The 22,571-nt window shown below is 31.2% G+C and overlaps 1 protein-coding gene across 3 annotated transcripts in view; it reads right to left on the bottom strand.

Moving 5' to 3' along the window:
• LOC142330281 (angiotensin-converting enzyme-like) overlaps positions 1-22,571 on the bottom strand; it is a 102,426-nt gene that overhangs the window by 68,247 nt on the left and 11,608 nt on the right. For all 3 annotated transcript variants that reach the window (XM_075375469.1, XM_075375472.1, XM_075375470.1), the window contains exon 5: positions 12,398-12,517. The gene's annotated coding sequence lies outside the window, so the exon portion shown is untranslated. The remainder of the gene's footprint in view (positions 1-12,397; positions 12,518-22,571) is intronic.

Below are 22,571 nucleotides of genomic sequence, written 5' to 3'. Positions count from 1 at the left end.
CCATATACAAACTTATATTTTTCACACACGTATATATATATATATATATATATATATATATATATATATCTACTAGCCAGTATGGAGGTTTCATCCCTTGGACTCCCATTGTGTTCATTAGCCTCATGATTGTGAGAATAATATTGACAAATAACAATAAAAGCCTGATCAATGTATAAAAACTATCAGCGTATTTTATTTTTTCAGAGTAACAGTTTGGTCAGTACAGGACTCGAAACTTTTGAGTCATCTAGGTAAGATGAAAACATGTATTTATTGTAATTGTGGAAATTATTATGATTGGTTGACAGCAACGGAAACTGTTGTTTTGAGATATATGTGTAACCTAATTAGTAATGATATGGTACATGTAGGAGAAAAGGTGCTGAACTGGAGACCATTCACAGGAAGTTAGACTGATACCCAAATTTTATGAAATGACTACTGTCATTTACACTGTGTATAAATGAGAAAGAAAATGATTTACTAGAAATGAGACAAATGTTTTGTAACAAAATATACTGCATTATATAGTATAATTTAAAAAAATTGCATCTGAAAAAAATACGTAATTAAATGAATCTATTTTTGACATCTAACAATAATAATAACCGTTGCCAAGCAAAAAAAAAAAAATTAATTTATTTTATTTTTATTTTACATTACACAGTTACAACACATTTTCACACAGTAGTTACACACATTTTCAATTGTTTTCATTATGTCTAAAAACACACGCAATCAATTACCATCTACTTCACGACAACACACACATGAACAACATTCTAGTAAGTAAAATTATCAAAGTAACTTAATTAAAAAAAATAAAAATACAATTATATACGTATAGTAAGTTAGTGCATTTCCAAGGGTATATACATTTTACTCATGTTTAAAGAATCCATTAGCTAAGGACATATTTATTTGTGTAGTATTATATTGTGCAGTTGTGCAGAAAATATGAAGATTTATTCATATTATCTATGTAGTATATTTTCCTTTGGTATTTTATCTCCAAATTGAAAATTTTAAAATAGATATTGCATCATACAACTGTGATCTGGTAGAGTTACGGATACAGTATTTATAAAATTGAAATTAGCTAATATGACTGATATAACATATAGTAGATCATAAATCGCAAATGAAAATTGTCAAAGGATAAATGTCATACATTGTCAAGTGTCAGGTATATTTTATTTACCGCAATAACTTACAAATCTGTCATGTAGTCATCATTTACAAAAAAAAAAATATATTCACGTAACGATGAACCAGTTTCCTCATTCTGAAATGAATAATTCTGGCAATCTTTCCTAGATCCACAATCTCACTGCATCTTTCAGTTCATCCCTCGTGAATTACTTTAAAAAATTGAACTTGACTTGAGGAATAGATAATAGAATTTTGTAGGTACTGGGTCACTGGTTTTCAGGGCGGATGATAATTCAAATTATTTATGCGTTATCATCGAGCACCGAACAAACACCAATAGTAATCGTCAAATATATAATATAATCAAATTGAGTGTTTATGAAAAGTTAAACTTACTTACCGGTAAATTAAACCGGAAAAAATTATCGGTTAAAGTAAACAAAAATTCTGATGTGGACAACACATGAAGGAACTCATGAGTTATCCACAAGGGGAAGGCACATCAGTTCAAATCAGATTTCATCTCCTATTTTTTTTTTAACTTAAATATATTGATTTGTTAATAATTAACCTCTGATTGTAAAAAAATTTACGATTAATAATAATTCAATAATAACAATTAAAAATGAAATAATGAAAAAATATCAGAAGTTATTAATGAAATGTAGTGTTATGTACTTTTCATTTAAAAAAAATGAAAAGTCATGTAGTGTCCACGCCAAATTTTTTAAATTAATTTTTTTTTTTTCCAGTTAACTTTACATTTAGACAGGCGCACCCAAAGTACTACACATACTACAGAACAAGAATACAACTAATACAAAGATTATGAAAAACACAAACACAAGTAGATGGTACAGAAAGAACAAAAATAAGACATAACATTAAAAAATTAAACAAATTAAATAATCAAACACAAACAGGAAAATTCAAGGTTCGCTGGACGATAAGTATTTCTTTTTTTTACCTTTTTCTTAAGTAGTCTTGCATCACGTAGAAACTAGCATACATAATCGGCATAGATTCGGTTTATGTTGATAAAACACAATGTTTTCAAATATTTGAAATCCGTTAAAACGGATTTCAAGAAATCTTTTTATATAACCTTTTCGTAAAATTGAATTCATCAATATATCGATACATGCTTTTATTAAATTTCGAGTGCGGTTTTAGGAGTAAATTTATCCAGATTTATACATTATTGCTTGAGCAGTAATACTATTATTATAATTTCATGTTTTTATGTATTTATTTTTTTTAATTACTGATTTTACATTACGTAAAAAATAAAAAGATCATGGGTGATTGCGAGGGAATTAATGAAGAGTTCAATATTAAACAGAGATATATACAATTTCAGAAATGGAAAGTCAATTTCGTGGTAAAATTACAAAGGATTCGTGAAATAAAGTCGACTAGAAATAGAATTCTTTAATTTTTATCAAAAATTAAAATCAGGAGAAAAATCTTGGAAATATTTATGTAGATTGTAATATTTATAATAATGAAACTGGAAAAAGAGTTAGGAAATAATGAGACCTCTTTATTAAAGGTGGATATAGAAAATATAATGAGGCTATCGTGCTCATATCCGCTCAACGTAATGTAAATGAAGAATCATGCCAATATCATATGATTAAATTTCCCATCAATGTCTCACCAACTAATTCTATGAAAATGAATAAGCTGAAAAGAGTAAATAACATGCCGGACGGGTTTACTTGGGATAATAAAAATTGAAATTGAAATTGTCTCCGATTGGTTTTTGTTTTTGATTAACGAGAATCACTGAAATATACTTCATATTTAGCTGTACAAATAAAACTTGACTCTGTTGATCAGAAAAACCTAGTTTAATGAACCAATAGTGCCGTAGGAAAAAAAATACCTAAATGAGATTGTTACCCACCTCCGCGATCAGATTTTGTGTTTATAAAAGATAATCTTCTCCCTCTCTTTTCTGGGTTATGGCATTAGCTTCAGCCATCAGACTTCATGAAGATTCCTCGATTTTAATATTCTACACTACTATTAGTAAAGTCAAAGAAAACCTCATGGCTCCTCTAAATTAAGTGTAAAAATTCAGTAATTGTTTGTCTTCTTTTCTGGTGACTGTAATGATATATTGGTACTTATAGTAAAGGAATTATTGAATATTTTATATTTGTAAAAATAATAATTTCTTTAGACTAAGATGTGATTATGGCAGATACTTGCTTAATTATTCGATATATTACTGAATACAAAAATTAAGTTTATTGTAAGTGTAAGGATCAGTAACCATGAAGGGCATTCTGAAAGTTCACGGCTGACAGAAAAACAAGATTTTCTTAAAATATGTAATAACTTTATTTTTTCATGTGGTCACCTTGCAATTCCGTTTCACAAATCACATTTAGACCGATGATTTATCATATTTTTAATACCCTTAATATAATGCAATTTGTCCAACTCTGGGTAAAAGAAAAAAAATTGGCCGAGATTAGTTTCTGTGGTCTTTATTCATAAATTTTACTTAGAATTAATTGAGAGAATTAATTCTCTACAAGTTTTATTAAAAATAATTTTTATGTATTATTACCCACCCGTTTTAACAGTTATTTTACGCCAAACATACTATAGTGTTTTTCGACACCAGCCTTCTGATTTTTATCCCATATTTCTTGAAAACTGCTGATAATAAAATTTTGGAAGCTGTTTCAGTAACTATCCATTTATGAACCCCTGTTTATAGCAACTTTCTTCTTTGTCCTGAAAATTTGTTACATTCTTTACGAATCATACCATATATAGTGTTTTATATATATCAAATGTATTCTAAGGCCTGTCATATTCCTTTCATTTAATAAGTATTGGTGATCTATTTTTCTTAGATTACATCACACAGAAGAAGAGAACACAGAATGATATCTGTGGTGGTGCTGTTTTATAACAGCACCACCACAGACATCATCATCGCCACCACAATCACCAACAACATAACAAACAACAAGCATTATAAAGACAACACTACACAATTGCCAACAATACACAAATACAACAAATTACAGTAAGTTACTTAGTGATGTGAAATTTAATATTACTTTACATTTTATGTTGTAGTCGGATGCCTGTTTAGGCTGTATGAGTTAGTGAATTTAATGGCCTACACATTTTTAAGACTAACAAAACTTGTTTAACTTTTGTTTCATTTTTCATAATTATTGAAGATAGATTTGACAATTAGTAGTCGGGTTTTTTCATTAATTTATAATTTTCTACAACTGTTAATTCTAGTACAATCAACCTGCCTAAATCGAACGTCCTTAATTCGAATAATTCCCTAAATTGAATATTTACTTTGTCCCCTTGAAAATCCTCTTAAAATCGAATTAAATCAACTCTTTGTATGAAAATTTCATGGATTTGATGTAGATATTATTTCTTTGATGAAAACGGTTTTTAAACGTACACGATTTCCAGAGAAGCATAGATAACAGTAAATTTAAGTTAATGGTGTATAAAATCAAGATGAATTTGTAGACCCTTTCTCAATTTCAGAACAAGAATAGTGTAATTTTTAAAAACCTTTAAAATTGGCATGGACGAAATTTCATTTTACTTGTTCGAACATGTTAATGATGATATTGCAGTTAGTGTCGCTCCAATCGATGATGATATCATCTCAATCACTGGTAAGGATTCTGATGAAGACGAAACTGAACAATTACAATTACAGATAAAGACGTGGAATCGGCAATAAATAACCTAATATTCTTCGGAAGGTCAAGAGTAGAAGAGTATATTTAGTGTATTACTAAAGATTGAAAATGCCCTTGATTTCCAAATCTGCCAGAAGAAACTAAAAAAAAAATTAAGACTTTTTTTCAAGAATTAACGGTATTTTACTGTAGTTATTATACACATTTTATCCTTACAACGTAATTTTGTACTGTAGTACATTATTAGAGATTAACATAAATTATATACAAAACTTATAAAGATTAGTTAGGATAATATTTGATAATGTGTATTGTTAAAGACCTCGAGCTGTTAAGACGCGGTGTGGGCCCCCTTTGTGGGATATTCACATTAGAGACAAGGCATCAAGACAGAGTCCCGACCCTTAGAGTGTGGTTCAGGAACGACATAGTCTGGCCTGGATACCTTGACCTGGGGGTTAGTCAGGCATTGAAACTATCCGTTAGGGTGAACAATCCTCTGGGCTGTGCTATGCTTCACGATGAATCCAGCTCAGGGGGGTTGGGAAACAAGCTAAAACGACGGAAAAAAAAAGTGAATCATAACTATTTCTATTGCCCGTAATGGGAAATTTCTGGATACTTATAAATGAAAAAATCTTCGTTAGGTTTTGTTTTTAATATTAAAAGTCTATTTACTTTTTCTGTTTTCCATAGACTTTATTACATAATCTTAGAATTTAAATTAAATTAAATTCTGATATATAATTAAATTCTCAGAATTAAATTAAGTTTTAATTAATCGTTTAATAAAGTTATTAAACTTCAAACCGAAATAAAAACGTATTTTTCATCAGCGAATATTTCATTTCAAGTTTGGTATCATGAAAATCGACGGAGATAGTTTTGTTTATTCGATTTTTCAGGTTAAAAACCATAAGAAATCAACGGTATCCTTATATAATTCCTTAAAAATTACTCATTTCACCAGGGGAACTGAATCTGGGCGAAATTCTTCACTCGCTGTAATTCAATAACAAAACGTTTTCGGATATATGTTTGTATGAAGTGTTTTCCGAGAGAGAGAGAGAGAGAGAGAGAGAGAGAGAGAGAGAGAGAGAGTGAGAGAGAGAGAAGAGAGACGAGGGCGATCCATATGTCCAGTAAACGTTGCAGAAACAAAGTTGCAATTGATAAAGCGTCAAGAAAAAAAATCGAGTATCAGTAGCATGAAGCTGTCTTAGTACGAGTTGTCATTTTTTTAATTGAAGTTACAATAAAATATTTAAATAGTAAGAAATTAGATACAATATGAAATGCCACTCTTAAAAATAACAACTTAATTATACAACAATAAAATCAGAAAAAAATTTTTTAGCAGAGAATTAATACATAAAATAATTGTTATATTCAATTATCACAAAAAATATGTAATCATATAATTACTGTAACTAGTAGTTGTCAATTACAATTTTCATGACATCATTACTTTCAGTAACAACATGCTTAAAGACAATACAATATAAAGATATTCTAAATTTGGCAGAACATTAAATTATTTATATAATAGAATAAGTTTAGATCAAAAATAATATTTGAAAGAGATATTACGACAGATATTTACTTAGAGAAATATTGCCAGAACTTTAAATCTGGAATTATATCTGGCACGGAGGACAAAAAACAACGAGCTATGTTGGGTAAAGTTAACTAAAAACACAGCTCGTATTTGCCAAAAGAAATTGGACTTTAATGAGAAAGAAAAACAACTGAACTTATGTTAAATCATAACCTTAAAAACTAAAGAAATTATGAAAATAACATAATTTAATGATACATACAATATCAACTGAAATCAGCATCTGAACAATAATGTTAAATGAAAAAAAAAAAAATACATGAATATACACTTTTAAATACAGATTTTGACAATATACATTTTTGACAAAGCCTGAAAAACAAGAGAACATATGAAACACCTTAATTTTAATTGTAAATTTAGAAAAACATAATATCAACTGGCAAACAGTTGTACTACTGACATATACTATAATGTGACACATAGCAATGAACGGATGTCATTATCTTAGATAAACGAATTACAATAAATCTTAATTAGCACTGGCTTTTTCTGAATTAAGAACATCAACAAACTTAACGTTAAATAATTAATACATGTAATTCTAGTTTAGTAAATGAGAGAGAAAATGATTTACTAGAAATAATGAGACAAATGTTTTGTAACAAAATATACTGCATTACATAGTATAATTTAAAAAAATTGCATCTGAAAAAAATACGTAATTAAATGAATCTATTTTTGACATCTAACAATAATAATAACCGTTGCCAAGCAAAAAAAAAAAAATTAATTTATTTTATTTTTATTTTACATTACACAGTTACAACACATTTTCACACAGTAGTTACACACATTTTCAATTGTTTTCATTATGTCTAAAAACACACGCAATCAATTACCATCTACTTCACGACAACACACACATGAACAACATTCTAGTAAGTAAAATTATCAAAGTAACTTAATTAAAAAAAATAAAAATACAATTATATACGTATAGTAAGTTAGTGCATTTCCAAGGGTATATACATTTTACTCATGTTTAAAGAATCCATTAGCTAAGGACATATTTATTTGTGTAGTATTATATTGTGCAGTTGTGCAGAAAATATGAAGATTTATTCATATTATCTATGTAGTATATTTTCCTTTGGTATTTTATCTCCAAATTGAAAATTTTAAAATAGATATTGCATCATACAACTGTGATCTGGTAGAGTTACGGATACAGTATTTATAAAATTGAAATTAGCTAATATGACTGATATAACATATAGTAGATCATAAATCGCAAATGAAAATTGTCAAAGGATAAATGTCATACATTGTCAAGTGTCAGGTATATTTTATTTACCGCAATAACTTACAAATCTGTCATGTAGTCATCATTTACAAAAAAAAAAATATATTCACGTAACGATGAACCAGTTTCCTCATTCTGAAATGAATAATTCTGGCAATCTTTCCTAGATCCACAATCTCACTGCATCTTTCAGTTCATCCCTCGTGAATTACTTTAAAAAATTGAACTTGACTTGAGGAATAGATAATAGAATTTTGTAGGTACTGGGTCACTGGTTTTCAGGGCGGATGATAATTCAAATTATTTATGCGTTATCATCGAGCACCGAACAAACACCAATAGTAATCGTCAAATATATAATATAATCAAATTGAGTGTTTATGAAAAGTTAAACTTACTTACCGGTAAATGAAACCGGAAAAAATTATCGGTTAAAGTAAACAAAAATTCTGATGTGGACAACACATGAAGGAACTCATGAGTTATCCACAAGGGGAAGGCACATCAGTTCAAATCAGATTTCATCTCCTATTTTTTTTTTAACTTAAATATATTGATTTGTTAATAATTAACCTCTGATTGTAAAAAAATTTACGATTAATAATAATTCAATAATAACAATTAAAAATGAAATAATGAAAAAATATCAGAAGTTATTAATGAAATGTAGTGTTATGTACTTTTCATTTAAAAAAAATGAAAAGTCATGTAGTGTCCACGCCAAATTTTTTAAATTAATTTTTTTTTTTTCCAGTTAACTTTACATTTAGACAGGCGCACCCAAAGTACTACACATACTACAGAACAAGAATACAACTAATACAAAGATTACGAAAAACACAAACACAAGTAGATGGTACATAAAGAACAAAAATAAGACATAACATTAAAAAATTAAACAAATTAAATAATCAAACACAAACAGGAAAATTCAAGGTTCGCTGGACGATAAGTATTTCTTTTTTTTACCTTTTTCTTAAGTAGTCTTGCATCACGTAGAAACTAGCATACATAATCGGCATAGATTCGATTTATGTTGATAAAACACAATGTTTTCAAATATTTGAAATCCGTTAAAACATGGTTTTAAATTTATCATCTATTATTCTTTATCTTTTCAAGAAATCTTTTTATATAACCTTTTCGTAAAATTGAATTCATCAATATATCGATACATGCTTTTATTAAATTTCGAGTGCGGTTTTAGGAGTAAATTTATCCAGATTTATACATTATTGCTTGAGCAGTAATACTATTATTATAATTTCATGTTTTTATGTATTTATTTTTTTTAATTACTGATTTTACATTACGTAAAAAATAAAAAGATCATGGGTGATTGCGAGGGAATTAATGAAGAGTTCAATATTAAACAGAGATATATACAATTTCAGAAATGGAAAGTCAATTTCGTGGTAAAATTACAAAGGATTCGTGAAATAAAGTCGACTAGAAATAGAATTCTTTAATTTTTATCAAAAATTAAAATCAGGAGAAAAATCTTGGAAATATTTATGTAGATTGTAATATTTATAATAATGAAACTGGAAAAAGAGTTGGGAAATAATGAGACCTCTTTATTAAAGGTGGATATAGAAAATATAATGAGGCAATCGTGCTCATATTCGCTCAACGTAATGTAAATGAAGAATTGCGCCAATATCATATGATTAAATTTCCCATCAATGTCTCACCAACTAATTCTATGAAAATGAATAAGGTGAAAAGAGTAAATAACATGCCGGACGGGTTTACTTGGGATAATAAAAATTGAAATTGAAATTGTCTCCATTTGGTTTTGGTTTTTGATTAACGAGAATCACTGAAATATACTTCATATTTAGCTGTACAAATAAAACTTGACTCTGTTGATCAGAAAAACCTAGTTTAATGAACCAGTAGTGCCGTAGGAAAAAAAATACCTAAATGAGATTGTTACCCACCTCCGCGATCAGATTTTGTGTTTATAAAAGATAATCTTCTCCCTCTCTTTTCTGGGTTATGGCATTAGCTTCAGCCATCAGACTTCATGAAGATTCCTCGATTTTAATATTCTACACTACTATTAGTAAAGTCAAAGAAAACCTCATGGCTCCTCTAAATTAAGTGTAAAAATTCAGTAATTGTTTGTCTTTTTTTCTGGTGACTGTAATGATATATTGGTACTTTATAGTAAAGGAATTATTGAATATTTTATATTTGTAAAAATAATAATTTCTTTAGACTAAGATGTGATTATGGCAGATACTTGCTTAATTATTCGATATATTACTGAATACAAAAATTAAGTTTATTGTAAGTGTAAGGATCAGTAACCATGAAGGGCGTTCTGAAAGTTCACGGCTGACAGAAAAACAAGATTTTCTTAAAATATGTAATAACTATATTTTTTCATGCGGTCACCTTGCAATTCCGTTTCACAAATCACATTTAGACCGATGATTTTTCATATTTTTATACTCTTAATATCATGCTATTTGTCCAACTCTGGTTAAAAGAAAAAAATTGGGCGAGATTAGTTTCTGTGGTCTTTATTCATAAATTTTACTTAGAATTAATTGAGAAAATTAATTCTCTACAAGTTTTATTAAAAATAATTTTTATGTATTATTATTACCCACCTGTTTTAACAGTTTTTTTTTTTTTATATTCCCACCTACTCCTCTGGAACGGATCTACAATCAAGTTTGACTCGCGCCAGAGGAGTGTCCTTTACTCTAGCTCGCCTCCCCGCCCGCCGGCTGTTTTAACAGTTATTTTACGCCAAACATACTATAGTTTTTTCGACACCAGCCTTCTGATTTTTATCCCATATTTCTTGAAAAGTGCTGAAAATAAAATGTTGGAAGCTGTTTCAATAACTATCCATTTATGAACCTCTGTTTATAGCAACTTTCTTCTTTGTCCTGAAAGTTTGTTACATTATTTACGAATCATACCATATATAGTGTTTTATATATACCAAATGTATTTTAAGGCCTGTCATATTCCTTTCATTTAATAAGTATTGGTGATCTATTTTTCTTACAGTACATCACACAGAATAAAAGACATAAAACAGCACCACCACAGACATTATCACCACCACCACAGACATCATCATCACCACCACAATCACCGACAACAATACACAATTGCAAACTACACGTGAAAACCAACAAATTACAGTAAGTTACTTAGTGATGTGAAATTGTTGGCAATTGTGTAGTGTTGTCTTTATAATGCTTGTTGTTTGTTATGTTGTTGGTGATTGTGGTGGCGATGATGATGTCTGTGGTGGTGCTGTTATAAAACAGCACCACCACAGATATCATTCTGTGTTCTCTTCTTCTGTGTGATGTAATCTAAGAAAAATAGATCACCAATACTTATTAAATGAAAGGAATATGACAGGCCTTAGAATACATTTGATATATATAAAACACTATATATGGTATGATTCGTAAAGAATGTAACAAATTTTCAGGACAAAGAAGAAAGTTGCTATAAACAGGGGTTCATAAATGGATAGTTACTGAAACAGCTTCCAAAATTTTATTATCAGCAGTTTTCAAGAAATATGGGATAAAAACAATATGTAATCATATAATTACTGTAACTAGTAGTTGTCAATTACAATTTTCATGACATCATTACTTTCAGTCACAACATGCTTAAAGACAATACAATATAAAGATATTCTAAATTTGACAGAACATTAAATTATAAATAATAGAATAAGTTCAGATCAAAAATAATATTTGGAAGAGATATTACGACAAATATTACTTTAAGAAATATTGCCAGAACTTTAAATCCGTTAATATATCCGGCCCGGAGGTCCAAAAACAACGAGCTATGTTGGGTAAAGTTAACTAAAAACACAGCTCGTATTTGCCAAAAGAAATTGGACTTTAATGAGAAAGAAAAACTGAACTTATGTTAAATCATAACCTTAAAAACTAAAAAGAAATTATGAAAATAACATAATTTAATGATACATACAATATCAACTGAAATCAGCATCTGAACAATAATGTTAAATGAAAAAAAAAAAATACATGAATATACACTTTTAAATACAGATTTTGACAATATACATTTTTGACAAAGCCTGAAAAACAAGAGAACATATGAAACACCTTAATTTTAATTGTAAATTTAGAAAAACATAATATCAGTAACTGGCAAATAGTTATACTACTGACATATACTATAATGTGACAAATAGCAATGAACGGATGTCATTATCTTAGATAAACGAATTACAATAAATCTTAATTAGCACTGGCCTCTTCTGAATTAAGAACATCAACAAACTTAACGTTAAATAATTAATACATTTAGTGTAGAAAAAAGGCCACAATGATATTCTAGTACAAAAAGAGTTAATAATAATCAAATTGTGATAAGTAAACATAAAAATAAAGAGTTAATTAAAATATAATCGCATTGAAATTAATTGAGCCTGTAAAATAGGTTGCAGCTGAACAATAATAACCTTATGTAAGTAACCTGTCGTGACTGTACTTAAGTGAAATTGAAACTTGAAAGGCCATAGGTATGATGAACTGAATGTTCCACAAATTGTAATGATAACATAATGGTTTAACGTAATAAGTAATGGAAAACTAAACTTGCCTGTAGCACACAAATATTTGTAAGAGAGGAACTAATGAAGGTAAAATGAATACATACAGTAATTTCTGGGCGTAGTCCGCCGTGGTGTATCAGGAACGCAGGGGTGAGACGTGGTGTAGTGTTAGACTAATACGTAGTAGATATGTAGCAACGAGGTTGGAGATTCCAGATCCTTTTCTGAAACCAAACATCATCATCAAGACCACAAACATCAACACCCACCACCAACATCATCATCACAAAGACTAAGCATTTTATAGAAAACTAAAACATCATTGCCACAATCATTACTACCACTAACACACCTTGCTTCATATTTGGTCCTCTTCATCCACATAGTCCAGCTCCCCCCTTCAATTCCACCCAGTCTTCCCCCATCCAATCCAGCTCCCCCGTCCAATTCCACCCAGTCTTTATCCATCCAGTCAAGCTCCCCCGTCCAATTCACCCAGTCTTCGTCCTCCCAGTCCCCCCCCAAACCCCTCCACAGTCACCAGTCATGGCAAGGGGGAGGCTAAACCCTTTAGGTTTTTGGGGTGTAAAGCTAGTTCGCCTCCACGTGGTGCACCCTGGGTAACGCTAAATGAGCTAGCAGATACTGGCAGTCAGATAAACCAAGAAGATAGGTTCTCCTGACCAGGCAGACACAAGCCTACAGTACTACAAACTGCAGGTATACGTACGCCTTTGGTTATTACTGCCGGAATCTGTTAACGAGCCGGACACTGCTTAGGCGCCCGTAAATGGGGTTCCCATTTGAATTAATTCTTACTTTTTATTTTTAGGTTTTTCTAATTTGTTCTTTTTTTTATTAATGTTAATATTAATATTAGTTAAATAAAACCTTTTGTAAAAAATAACTTATATGTAATTAATTACTGTAATAAATTTCATGACATGTTTTACTGATGGAAATAAAGAAAAACGTTCATATAAACATAGATTCAAAAACGTTTCGAGTGTTGCCTGGCGAAAAAGTCCTGATTTCTCCAGCTTCAGAAAAATTAAAACAGACTGGAATTCTTAGGATCCAAAATTAAGGTCTCATAACTGTATTTTTAGTAATTTTCGATAAATCTGGGCAAAAGTCAAAAGATTGGGGATGTAAAAATACACTATTTATTATTAAGGTGGAAAAATACACTATTTATTATTAATAAAATAATTTTATTAAATAGGTAATAAACACATAAAACTTTTAAACAAAGTTGTAGAGAATTTTATTCTGAGTAAAATATTAAGATTAAAGTTCATGTAGCAGATTTTAAATAGGTATTATTAAATGGTAAAAATTTTTTTAAATTTGTTAATGATTATATTCTGTCTCAAGGTATGGTAAAATATACGTTCTATTCCAATTATAATAAAAATAGTAATACAGATTTCACTGACTGAATTTAATTGAAATATTAATATTAAAGAATAATAAATAATAAATATATTTCATTATTTAATGACTATAAATATGATTTTTTACTTTCAAAAAAGACAATTATGCATTTTTTATTTCCCCCTCCAAATTATAAATACGAGTCCTTCATGTTTTATTATTTTATCTCTCTTCCTGATATGTTTTAAATTATTTATGCTTAAAAAGAATCATTAATGATCGTTAATATATTTGAATCATAAGAAATTTTTTTTTAACAATGGCGATGGAAGTTAAAATCTATGTTAAATATCTGTAATATTTCACTATAAAAAACTGATTTTTAATAATTTAAAACGTTATATTTCTTAAAAAAATAATTATAACGCTAATTTTTAAAAAATGTATTTTTTTAATGAATTAATTCACGTAATAATTAGGTTTGAAAAAAGTAATTTATAATCGATTTTTTTAAAAATTAATACCTTTTTTATATGTATATACAAAAAATTGCCATGAAATAATAAATTTTCAAAAGAAATTTTGTAAAATATTTTATTATAATTTAATACAATTATAAAATATATTTCATAATATATATTATATATATAGCATATATATAGAATTGTGAAATTTTAATCAGCGTATTATATTTTGTATAAAGATATATCGTACACAAACACATTCTGTGTATTCATAGATTAAGAAAAAAATAAATTAAGAAGTAGCAGAAAATTATTGCTGTTAACCAAGAAGAAATAAAAGATGATATAACTGTTTTATTCGTAATTTAAAATATTATGCAAAACATAACGAAGACACAATGTTACATTCCATAATAAAAATGGGAATACAGCTTTCACTGAGTGAAGTTAATATTTATGGTTAATAAATTTAATATTTACTAACTTTCGTGTTGTATATTGTTTTCATTTAAAATAGAATTTAACTTATATATAATAATTTGAACAGTTATATTTTAACGTATATAATATGTTTTAACAAATGTAATTTAATTTAATAATTAGTATGACGTTCCTCCACAAATGATCAGAACTAAGATAGTATAAAGAAATAAAACTCCACCTCCCCAGTCAAATCTGGGGAGGTGGATTAGTTTAAATTTGTTCTCAATTTTTTTCAGTGAAATGCTATACTTCTTTTCGATTATAAAAAAAAATACGAATTAAAGAGTTTTATAATAGAAAATTTTTTACGTAATTAATTGTATCATTAATTAATTTCCAGCAAGAACAAAACAAAAGTAATGAAATGTAGTAGAAATAACAAAGATGGACCGCTGAATGTGAAAATAGGAAGAGAAAAGATTATGGAGGTAGAAGAATTTTGTTATTTGGGAAGTAAAATTACTAAAGATGGACGAAGCAGGAGCGATATAAAATGCCGAATAGCACAAGCTAAACGAGCCTTCAGTAAGAAATATAATTTGTTTACATCAAAAATTAATTTAAATGTCAGGAAAAGATTTTTGAAAGTGTATGTTTTGAGTGTCGCTTTATATGGAAGTGAAACTTGGACAATCGGAGTATCTGAGAAGAAAAGATTAGAAGCTTTTGAAATGTGGTGCTATAGGAGAATGTTAAAAATCAGATGGGTGGATAAAGTGACAAATGAAGAGGTATTGCGGCAAATAGATGAAGAAAGAAGCATTTGGAAAAATATAGTTAAAAGAAGAGACAGACTTATAGGCCACATACTAAGGCATCCTGGAATAGTCGCTTTAATATTGGAAGGACAGGTAGAAGGGAAAAATTGTGTAGGCAGGCCACGTTTGGAGTATGTAAAACAAATTGTTGGGGATGTAGGATGTAGAGGGTATACTGAAATGAAACGACTAGCACTAGATAGGGAATCTTGGAGAGCTGCATCAAACCAGTCAAATGACTGAAGACAAAAAAAAAGACAAAAAAATAAAATTAATTTCCACGTATATTGTTTTAATTCCGTAGGTCCAAACTGGCTTTAAGAACCCCTTATATAGTAATACTTTGTTGAAAAGAGAGAGAACCCTATCAAGAAGCCAGAATCTTCTTGATCTTAATGTTAATTTGCTTTCGATTATCCCTTATGTGATCCCTCCATGCCCAAGCGACATGGGCATTCATCTAGATCTGGGTTTTCATCTAGATGAAAACCCAGTTTCCAAACGCTGTTAAAGCATGGAATATCAACATTATCGAAGTGAACTCATTGACAGTCCTCCCTCCTCATCGTAAAAGTAACGTGGATGGGCTTACCTGAGCTAACCCTTATTTTACGTCTAACGCCGATTGACGCTTGTCCAAGGCTAAAATTGCATCATCGTCAATCGCCAGTACTGCATATCTTCCGCAAAGGATCCATTGGTAACATAGTCTAAGACTAAAAGGTCCCATTTGAAAACCAGGTATAGGACTGACCTCAAAAGTGACCCGAATTGGTGACAAAAAAGCAAGACAACTCCTGATAATATAACTTGCGAAAAACGGCCATACGACTAGCTAAGTAAGACTAAATAGTAAGGTTGAAGTAGCACGTCCAAGAACGCCGCTGAATAATATCCCCTTCCTCTCCATACTAGTAATCCTGTGACTCTGTTAGGTAGTAGAATGACCCCTATAGAAACCAAACTGATGATCGAGAATCATACCCTTATTGTCTAGAAACAATCTATAGTGTTCGAGGGAATAGGTTCTATTACGAATATAATAATAATAAACAAATTATATTGACTGTTGTTTTGATAATTGATTGAGATAAAATATCTTCCCAGTTGTCCATTTAAATAAAAAATATGCGCTTAAAAACAAGAAAAAATTCATAGAGCATTTAAAAACAAGATATTAAATCTCAAAAGTCCATTCGAAGTTTCATCTTCTACAAGTTGCCCGGTTTTGTGACACCTTTCATTCCGAAGGATGCCACTGAAGAGGCGCGTTATGCACTTGGTGGCCCTAATGGTAACATAAACAGCATCTTATGAGTTATTACGTCAAAACCAGGAGCCTTGTTGACGCCTTCTACTCTCCCGATCCCTTGCAACACTTCTGCATGTGAAACGTCGTATAAGACTTTCCAGGTAGTGTTTGATCATCTCACCTTTATCAGCTTTTTTAGTTACGAGCACCCCTATTCATAGTTGACCTATCTTCAGGCCTCATAATTGCCATTTTCACCGAGCCGAGATTTCCTTTAAATGAGAATAAGAAACATTGCTTCTCTTGGATAGTATGTGAGTTAAACGTCAGATTGCCTCCTGCGTAAACAAGGTTAAGTCGTGGGTCCCATCATCGATGTAATTTGGGTATTTCTAAGTAACTACTATAGGCAGCCTGTCCCCCCCAGCCTGTCGTAGTTGGCTGGGGGGACATCGTACCCAACTACGTCGTACCCAATCATCGCACCCAACTACGATGATTCTCAATCTGTGGCATTATTATGCATTAATGGGGATTTCTTCTTTATAACCATCGTGCTAACGGTCAGAAGAACTGGAAAATGATCGGATTATGTAATTATTAAGGAATTAATTATTCTCAAACGTGGTGCAAAAAAGAGAAACTCCCCGAGACGATATAAAAATCTAATAAGTCGGGCACCTTTGTTACATCTGTAGGCCAGTATGTAGGCTACAGTCCAGAAATTACATTCAATCGCTGGATGTCAATAATAACCTTCAAGGTCCTCCTTTCAGTCCTCATAAGCTGAGAGTACGTGATTTTCATTCCAGTCATGACCCACAACAACACGGGAACCCATAGTTGCAAAGAATTCCAAAAATAAGCCATCTGTGATCACCTGACAAGGTGGACAATAAACTGCAGACAATATGGTTGGTCGAATATTTTAATCAAGGTCGCTTGAATATGGTCCATTTTAAAACTTGGAAGGAGGTGATACCTTACAGCAATCTTAACCAGAACCGTATTACCGCCATGTGTTCTAACATCTGGGTGATTAGACCTTGTAAACTCTAACACAGAAATAGTTACGGTCAGTGAAGTGCGTTTCAGAATGTTTAAAAATTCCGTAACTATCATCGCCTTCAATTCCTTCCTTACTAGGCCACTGACGTTCCAGGTCAAAATTCTTCAATACCTTGCCATTAACAAATCTTGATAATAACTTTCGTCAGTAGGCTTATCAGACTACCAATTTATTGTAACAAGAATTCAGTCTTAGCTACTAAATTATCTATTTTATATTTGCCATCAGAATCACCAAAGTTGCTGTTGTCTGAACGGCATACGATACGGAAAGATCAGAAGGTCGACCTTTCTGAGTCCTCTTGCAACCTCAGATTCAGGAGACCTCCATGGTGTTTCAAAACAAACACTACAGTTCGCAATACACTTTAGGTCGAAGATCTTCCTGTTGTTACCCTCTGGTTCAAGATTAGATTGGCAGAGGCTTTTTCGTCACTCAATGTCTGGCGTTAAAAGTACTCCGACTCTTTGTGTCCATGGCTCTCATTGTCCTTTCTTATAACATCTACTGGGATTGAATAATGTATGTCTTTGAGTACAACTCGGAACGCCCTTTCATCTTTCCTTATGAAGGTTTGCCCTATTAGGCCTCAAAGAACTCAATTTTCTTATCTACATCTTTTGAAATTACCCAAAGCTATTTACTGGATACTATCCGCACACTATAGTCATATTTGTCTAAATCCTTGTCAAATAAATCACAGAGTTTTAATACGTCCGTTATTCCATAAAGGATTATTGGCTAAGGACAACCTTAGTGTTGTCGGTTTGTTCGCTAGTCTCCTCCATTGGAAGGTGCTGAAACTGATTGGATAGAAGTAATTTATTCATAGTTGGAGGATGTGGCATTTTCGGTTTGCATAAAATTGGGATAGTCTGCCATGGGAAGGAATTCGTTCGCGAGTCAGTGATATCTTGCCCACTTCCAGAGGTGTCACTCATGTCATCGATGATGTCACTTTTCTACAATGTTGTCTTTTCTGAGTTTACGCCGCGAACATTTTCTAGGATACCTGTCCAAACACATCAAAGGGTCTTATTTTCTGTTTGTCTGAACACTCCTACTCGAATTTACAAACGTACTGTTGATTTATTACTCACCTTGACAGCTGATTAGTAACAGCTCCCAAACAAAGCAATTATTGGTTAGCTAGGTTAACCAAATAACCTACTAAAAGATTTAATTTTATTTAAAAATAGCCTTTACAGTAAAATAAAAACTATATTAATTATTGTTGTATAACGCCTTGTGGTTTCCTAGTTACGGAATTGTCATCAATACAACATATAACCAACAAAATAATATAAATCACGACAGCAAAACAGAACATCAGAATTCAAATTAATATGAAATAATTTAAAGGGCTTAATAGAATGATGCATGTATCGTTCACGCGACACCGCTCCCATCACCCGCGCAGCTCCGTCAAGTGGTTTCACCTCTCCAGGAATAGAGGAAGAGGCGTTGTGGATTTGTGGGCGGGAGGTTCATGCAAAACAGCTGCTGAATCTCCGGAAATACTTCCTAGAGAAGAGCCAGTCCAGTTTGCTCCACGGGGTTATAGTAAAATGTGACAATAATCTAACCCCAAAGGAACCTGCCTGTAACCATTGACCTGTGCCTTTGTGGATCGACCGAGTCCATCAAACATGCTGTTCGATGGACTCATCATCATCATGCTGTCCATGCATGGTTAGCGGGTGTCAGTTTTTAGCTCCAAGGGAATATACAGTCCGACAAAACAATGTGGCGAAGATGCTTCACCAGAGGCTTGCTTTGGACCTAGATCTCCTTGCCGTTTCTGTCCTGTATTTTAAGTATACTCCTCAGTCTGTATTAGAAGGCGATAATTTATATATATATAAAATTTTATACACTATGTATAAAATTTTTGGCTCGAAAATTTCCAAAACTATTTGATAAGTTACATTGAAATCTAAATACACTTACCTACTTACACACTAAATAAGACTTCCACACTTATGTAAGTGTTTTCACATGGTGGGCGCTTCTTCGAACACATTTATACATGTATACGTTACTCGTAACACAGGCGAACATATATGAGACTGAAAACAACATAATAAATCACTGTAAAATCTAAATTATCATTATCGATTTGATACAAAGATGATGGGTTGGACTCCTTGTCAATAACTATTTTCTTGCTACTAGCAGCAAGATCAAAATGTATTATCATGAAAAAATGATTAAGACGGGATGGTCACACGGTGGATGATATTTTTCAACACCCTGCGGCCAGCTCCAAAGTAATCACTGATATAATAAAGAGACAATGCGATGGCCCATATGTGGATGACATTTTCAAACACGGTGCGGCGAAACAAAAAAAAAAACCCCTAACTTATCTAAAACTTAACTTATCTTAATCGATTTGATACAAGATGATAGGTTCGACTCTTCGTGAATAACAATTACCAACCTCCCTGCGGCCAGATATAAATGTATCATCAAGAAAAAATGATTAAGAAGGGATAGTCATAGGGTGGATGTTATTTTTCCACCACCCTGCGGCCAGATCCAAAGGAATGATTGATATTAATATACAACAATATAATGGCCCAATGATGGATGGCTGTCTAAGACACACTGCGGAAAGATTAAAAAAATAAACCATAGGTATATTCTCTACGTGAATGACAATTTTCAGCCGCTCTGCTTCAAGATCTAAATTTATTATCAGGAAATAAATATTAAGATGGGATGGTCACATGGTGAATGATATTTTCCAACACCCAGTGGTCAGATCCAAAGTAATCATTGATATAAAAATAAGACATTGTGATAGCCCATAGGTAGATAACATTTTGAGACATGGTGCGGCCAGATACAAAATAAAAAAACACTAACATATGCAAAATCTAACTTATCTTAATCTATCTGATACAAAGATGATTAGTTCGTCTCTTCGTGAATAACAATTTTCACGCTACTAGTGGCCAAATCTAAATTTATTAACAGGAAATAATGATTAAGATGGGATGGTCACACGGTGGATATTTTTCACCACCCTGCGGCCAGATCCAAGGTCAGGTACGACGAAAAAACACAAACACGACTGGAATGTCCACATGCCGGATTACGTTTTTCACCAATACTGCCTAAAGTTCCATTGGAATCAGTAATATACATACACTACATTGGATTTTATTAAGGTGATGTCGTTTTTCACACACCACGTAGCGTGATAACAAAGGAATTACTTTCGAGGTATTTGTATAAAATTAGTACAAATGACATGAAAAAAAAATACTTTTCTGGCCTTAAACTGCTCTCATTTTAATTATTGCTGTTTATAAATAAGGCTAGACACACGAAGTATAAACTATTATGTTGTTAAATTCAATCACATTTATAACTTCAGCAAATGAACATGATGAAACGAAAATATACTATATGGAATTACATAAAGTTAAACTATATTCCGAAGGCAGTAAAGGAATATTAATTTAAATAAATTCAATCCTTATTATAAACTATCTATTTCTGTTTGGCGACCGCTGAACACAGCGGGTCATCGTCATGTGGTGGGCGCTTCTTCAAATTCTTTTACATATGAATCAACCGCTCTTCACACAGCCTAGCTAGTATGAGTAATCTAACAGACTAACGATTTCATATTCAGATTTATTTACCAGAAAATCTACGTATTTAATTAACAAAATATCACGATGATGGGAAGCCTCTTGGTGGATCATGATTTTTACTCACTATGAGACCGGACCAAAAAGATTACTCAGGAATTAGTTTATAATTACTACAACGTTACTATCGTATTTACTTTAAGACAAAAAACGAATATCACTTCAAATAAATTAAATATTTATTATAAACTATCTATTTATGTTTGGCGACCACTGAAAGCAGAAGGGGTGAGAGTGACGATAAATATTTTAGTGTCATTGTCACGTGGAGGGCGCTTCTTCGAAAACATTTATACATGTATACGTTCGTAACACAGGCGAACATATACGAGACAAAAAACTACATAAATCACTGTAAAATCTAACTTATCTTTATCGATTTGATACAAAGATGATGGGTTGGACTCGTGAATAACAATTTTTACCCTACTAGCGGCCAGATAAAAATGTATTATTATCATGAAAAAATCATTAAGAAAGGATGGTGTCATAGGGTGGATGTTATTTTTCCACCGCCCTGCGGCCAGATCCAAAGGAATCATTGATATTAATATACGACAATATAATGGCCCAATGATGTCATGTGACAGGCTGTCTAAGACACAATGCGGAAAGATTCAAAAAATAAACCATAGGTATATTCTCTACGTGAAAGATAATTTTCAACCGCTCTGCTTCAAGATCTAAATTTAATATCAGGAAATAATGATTAAGATGGGATGGTCACACGGTGGAAGATATTTTTCGCCACCCTGCGGTCAGGTACAAAAAAAACACAAACACGACTATGGAATGTCCACATCTCGAATTATGTTTTCCACTAATCCTGCCTAAAGTTTTATTGGAATCAGTGATATACATACACTACATTGGATTTTATTATGGTGATGCTGTTTTTCACACACCATGTGGCGTGATACAAAGGAATTACTTAAGAGGTATTTGTATAAAATTAGTACAAATAGACATGAAAAAAAATACTTTTCTGGCCTTAAACTGCTCTCATTTTAATTATTGCTGTTTATAAATAAGGCTAGACACACGAAGTATAAACTATTATGTTGTTAAATTCAATCACATTTATAACTTGAGCAAATGAACATGGCTATAATATATTATAATGGAATTACAAACAGTGAAACTATATTCCGAAGGCAGTAAAGGAATATTAACTTAAATAAATTAAATCCTTATTACAAACTATCTATTT

This window comes from Lycorma delicatula, chromosome 9, assembly GCF_047948215.1.
Source record: "Lycorma delicatula isolate Av1 chromosome 9, ASM4794821v1, whole genome shotgun sequence".
In the NCBI taxonomy this organism is placed as follows: domain Eukaryota; kingdom Metazoa; phylum Arthropoda; class Insecta; order Hemiptera; family Fulgoridae; genus Lycorma; species Lycorma delicatula.
The sequence above is the reverse complement of the archived record's forward strand: the minus strand, read 5'-3'. Positions and strand labels throughout refer to the sequence as shown.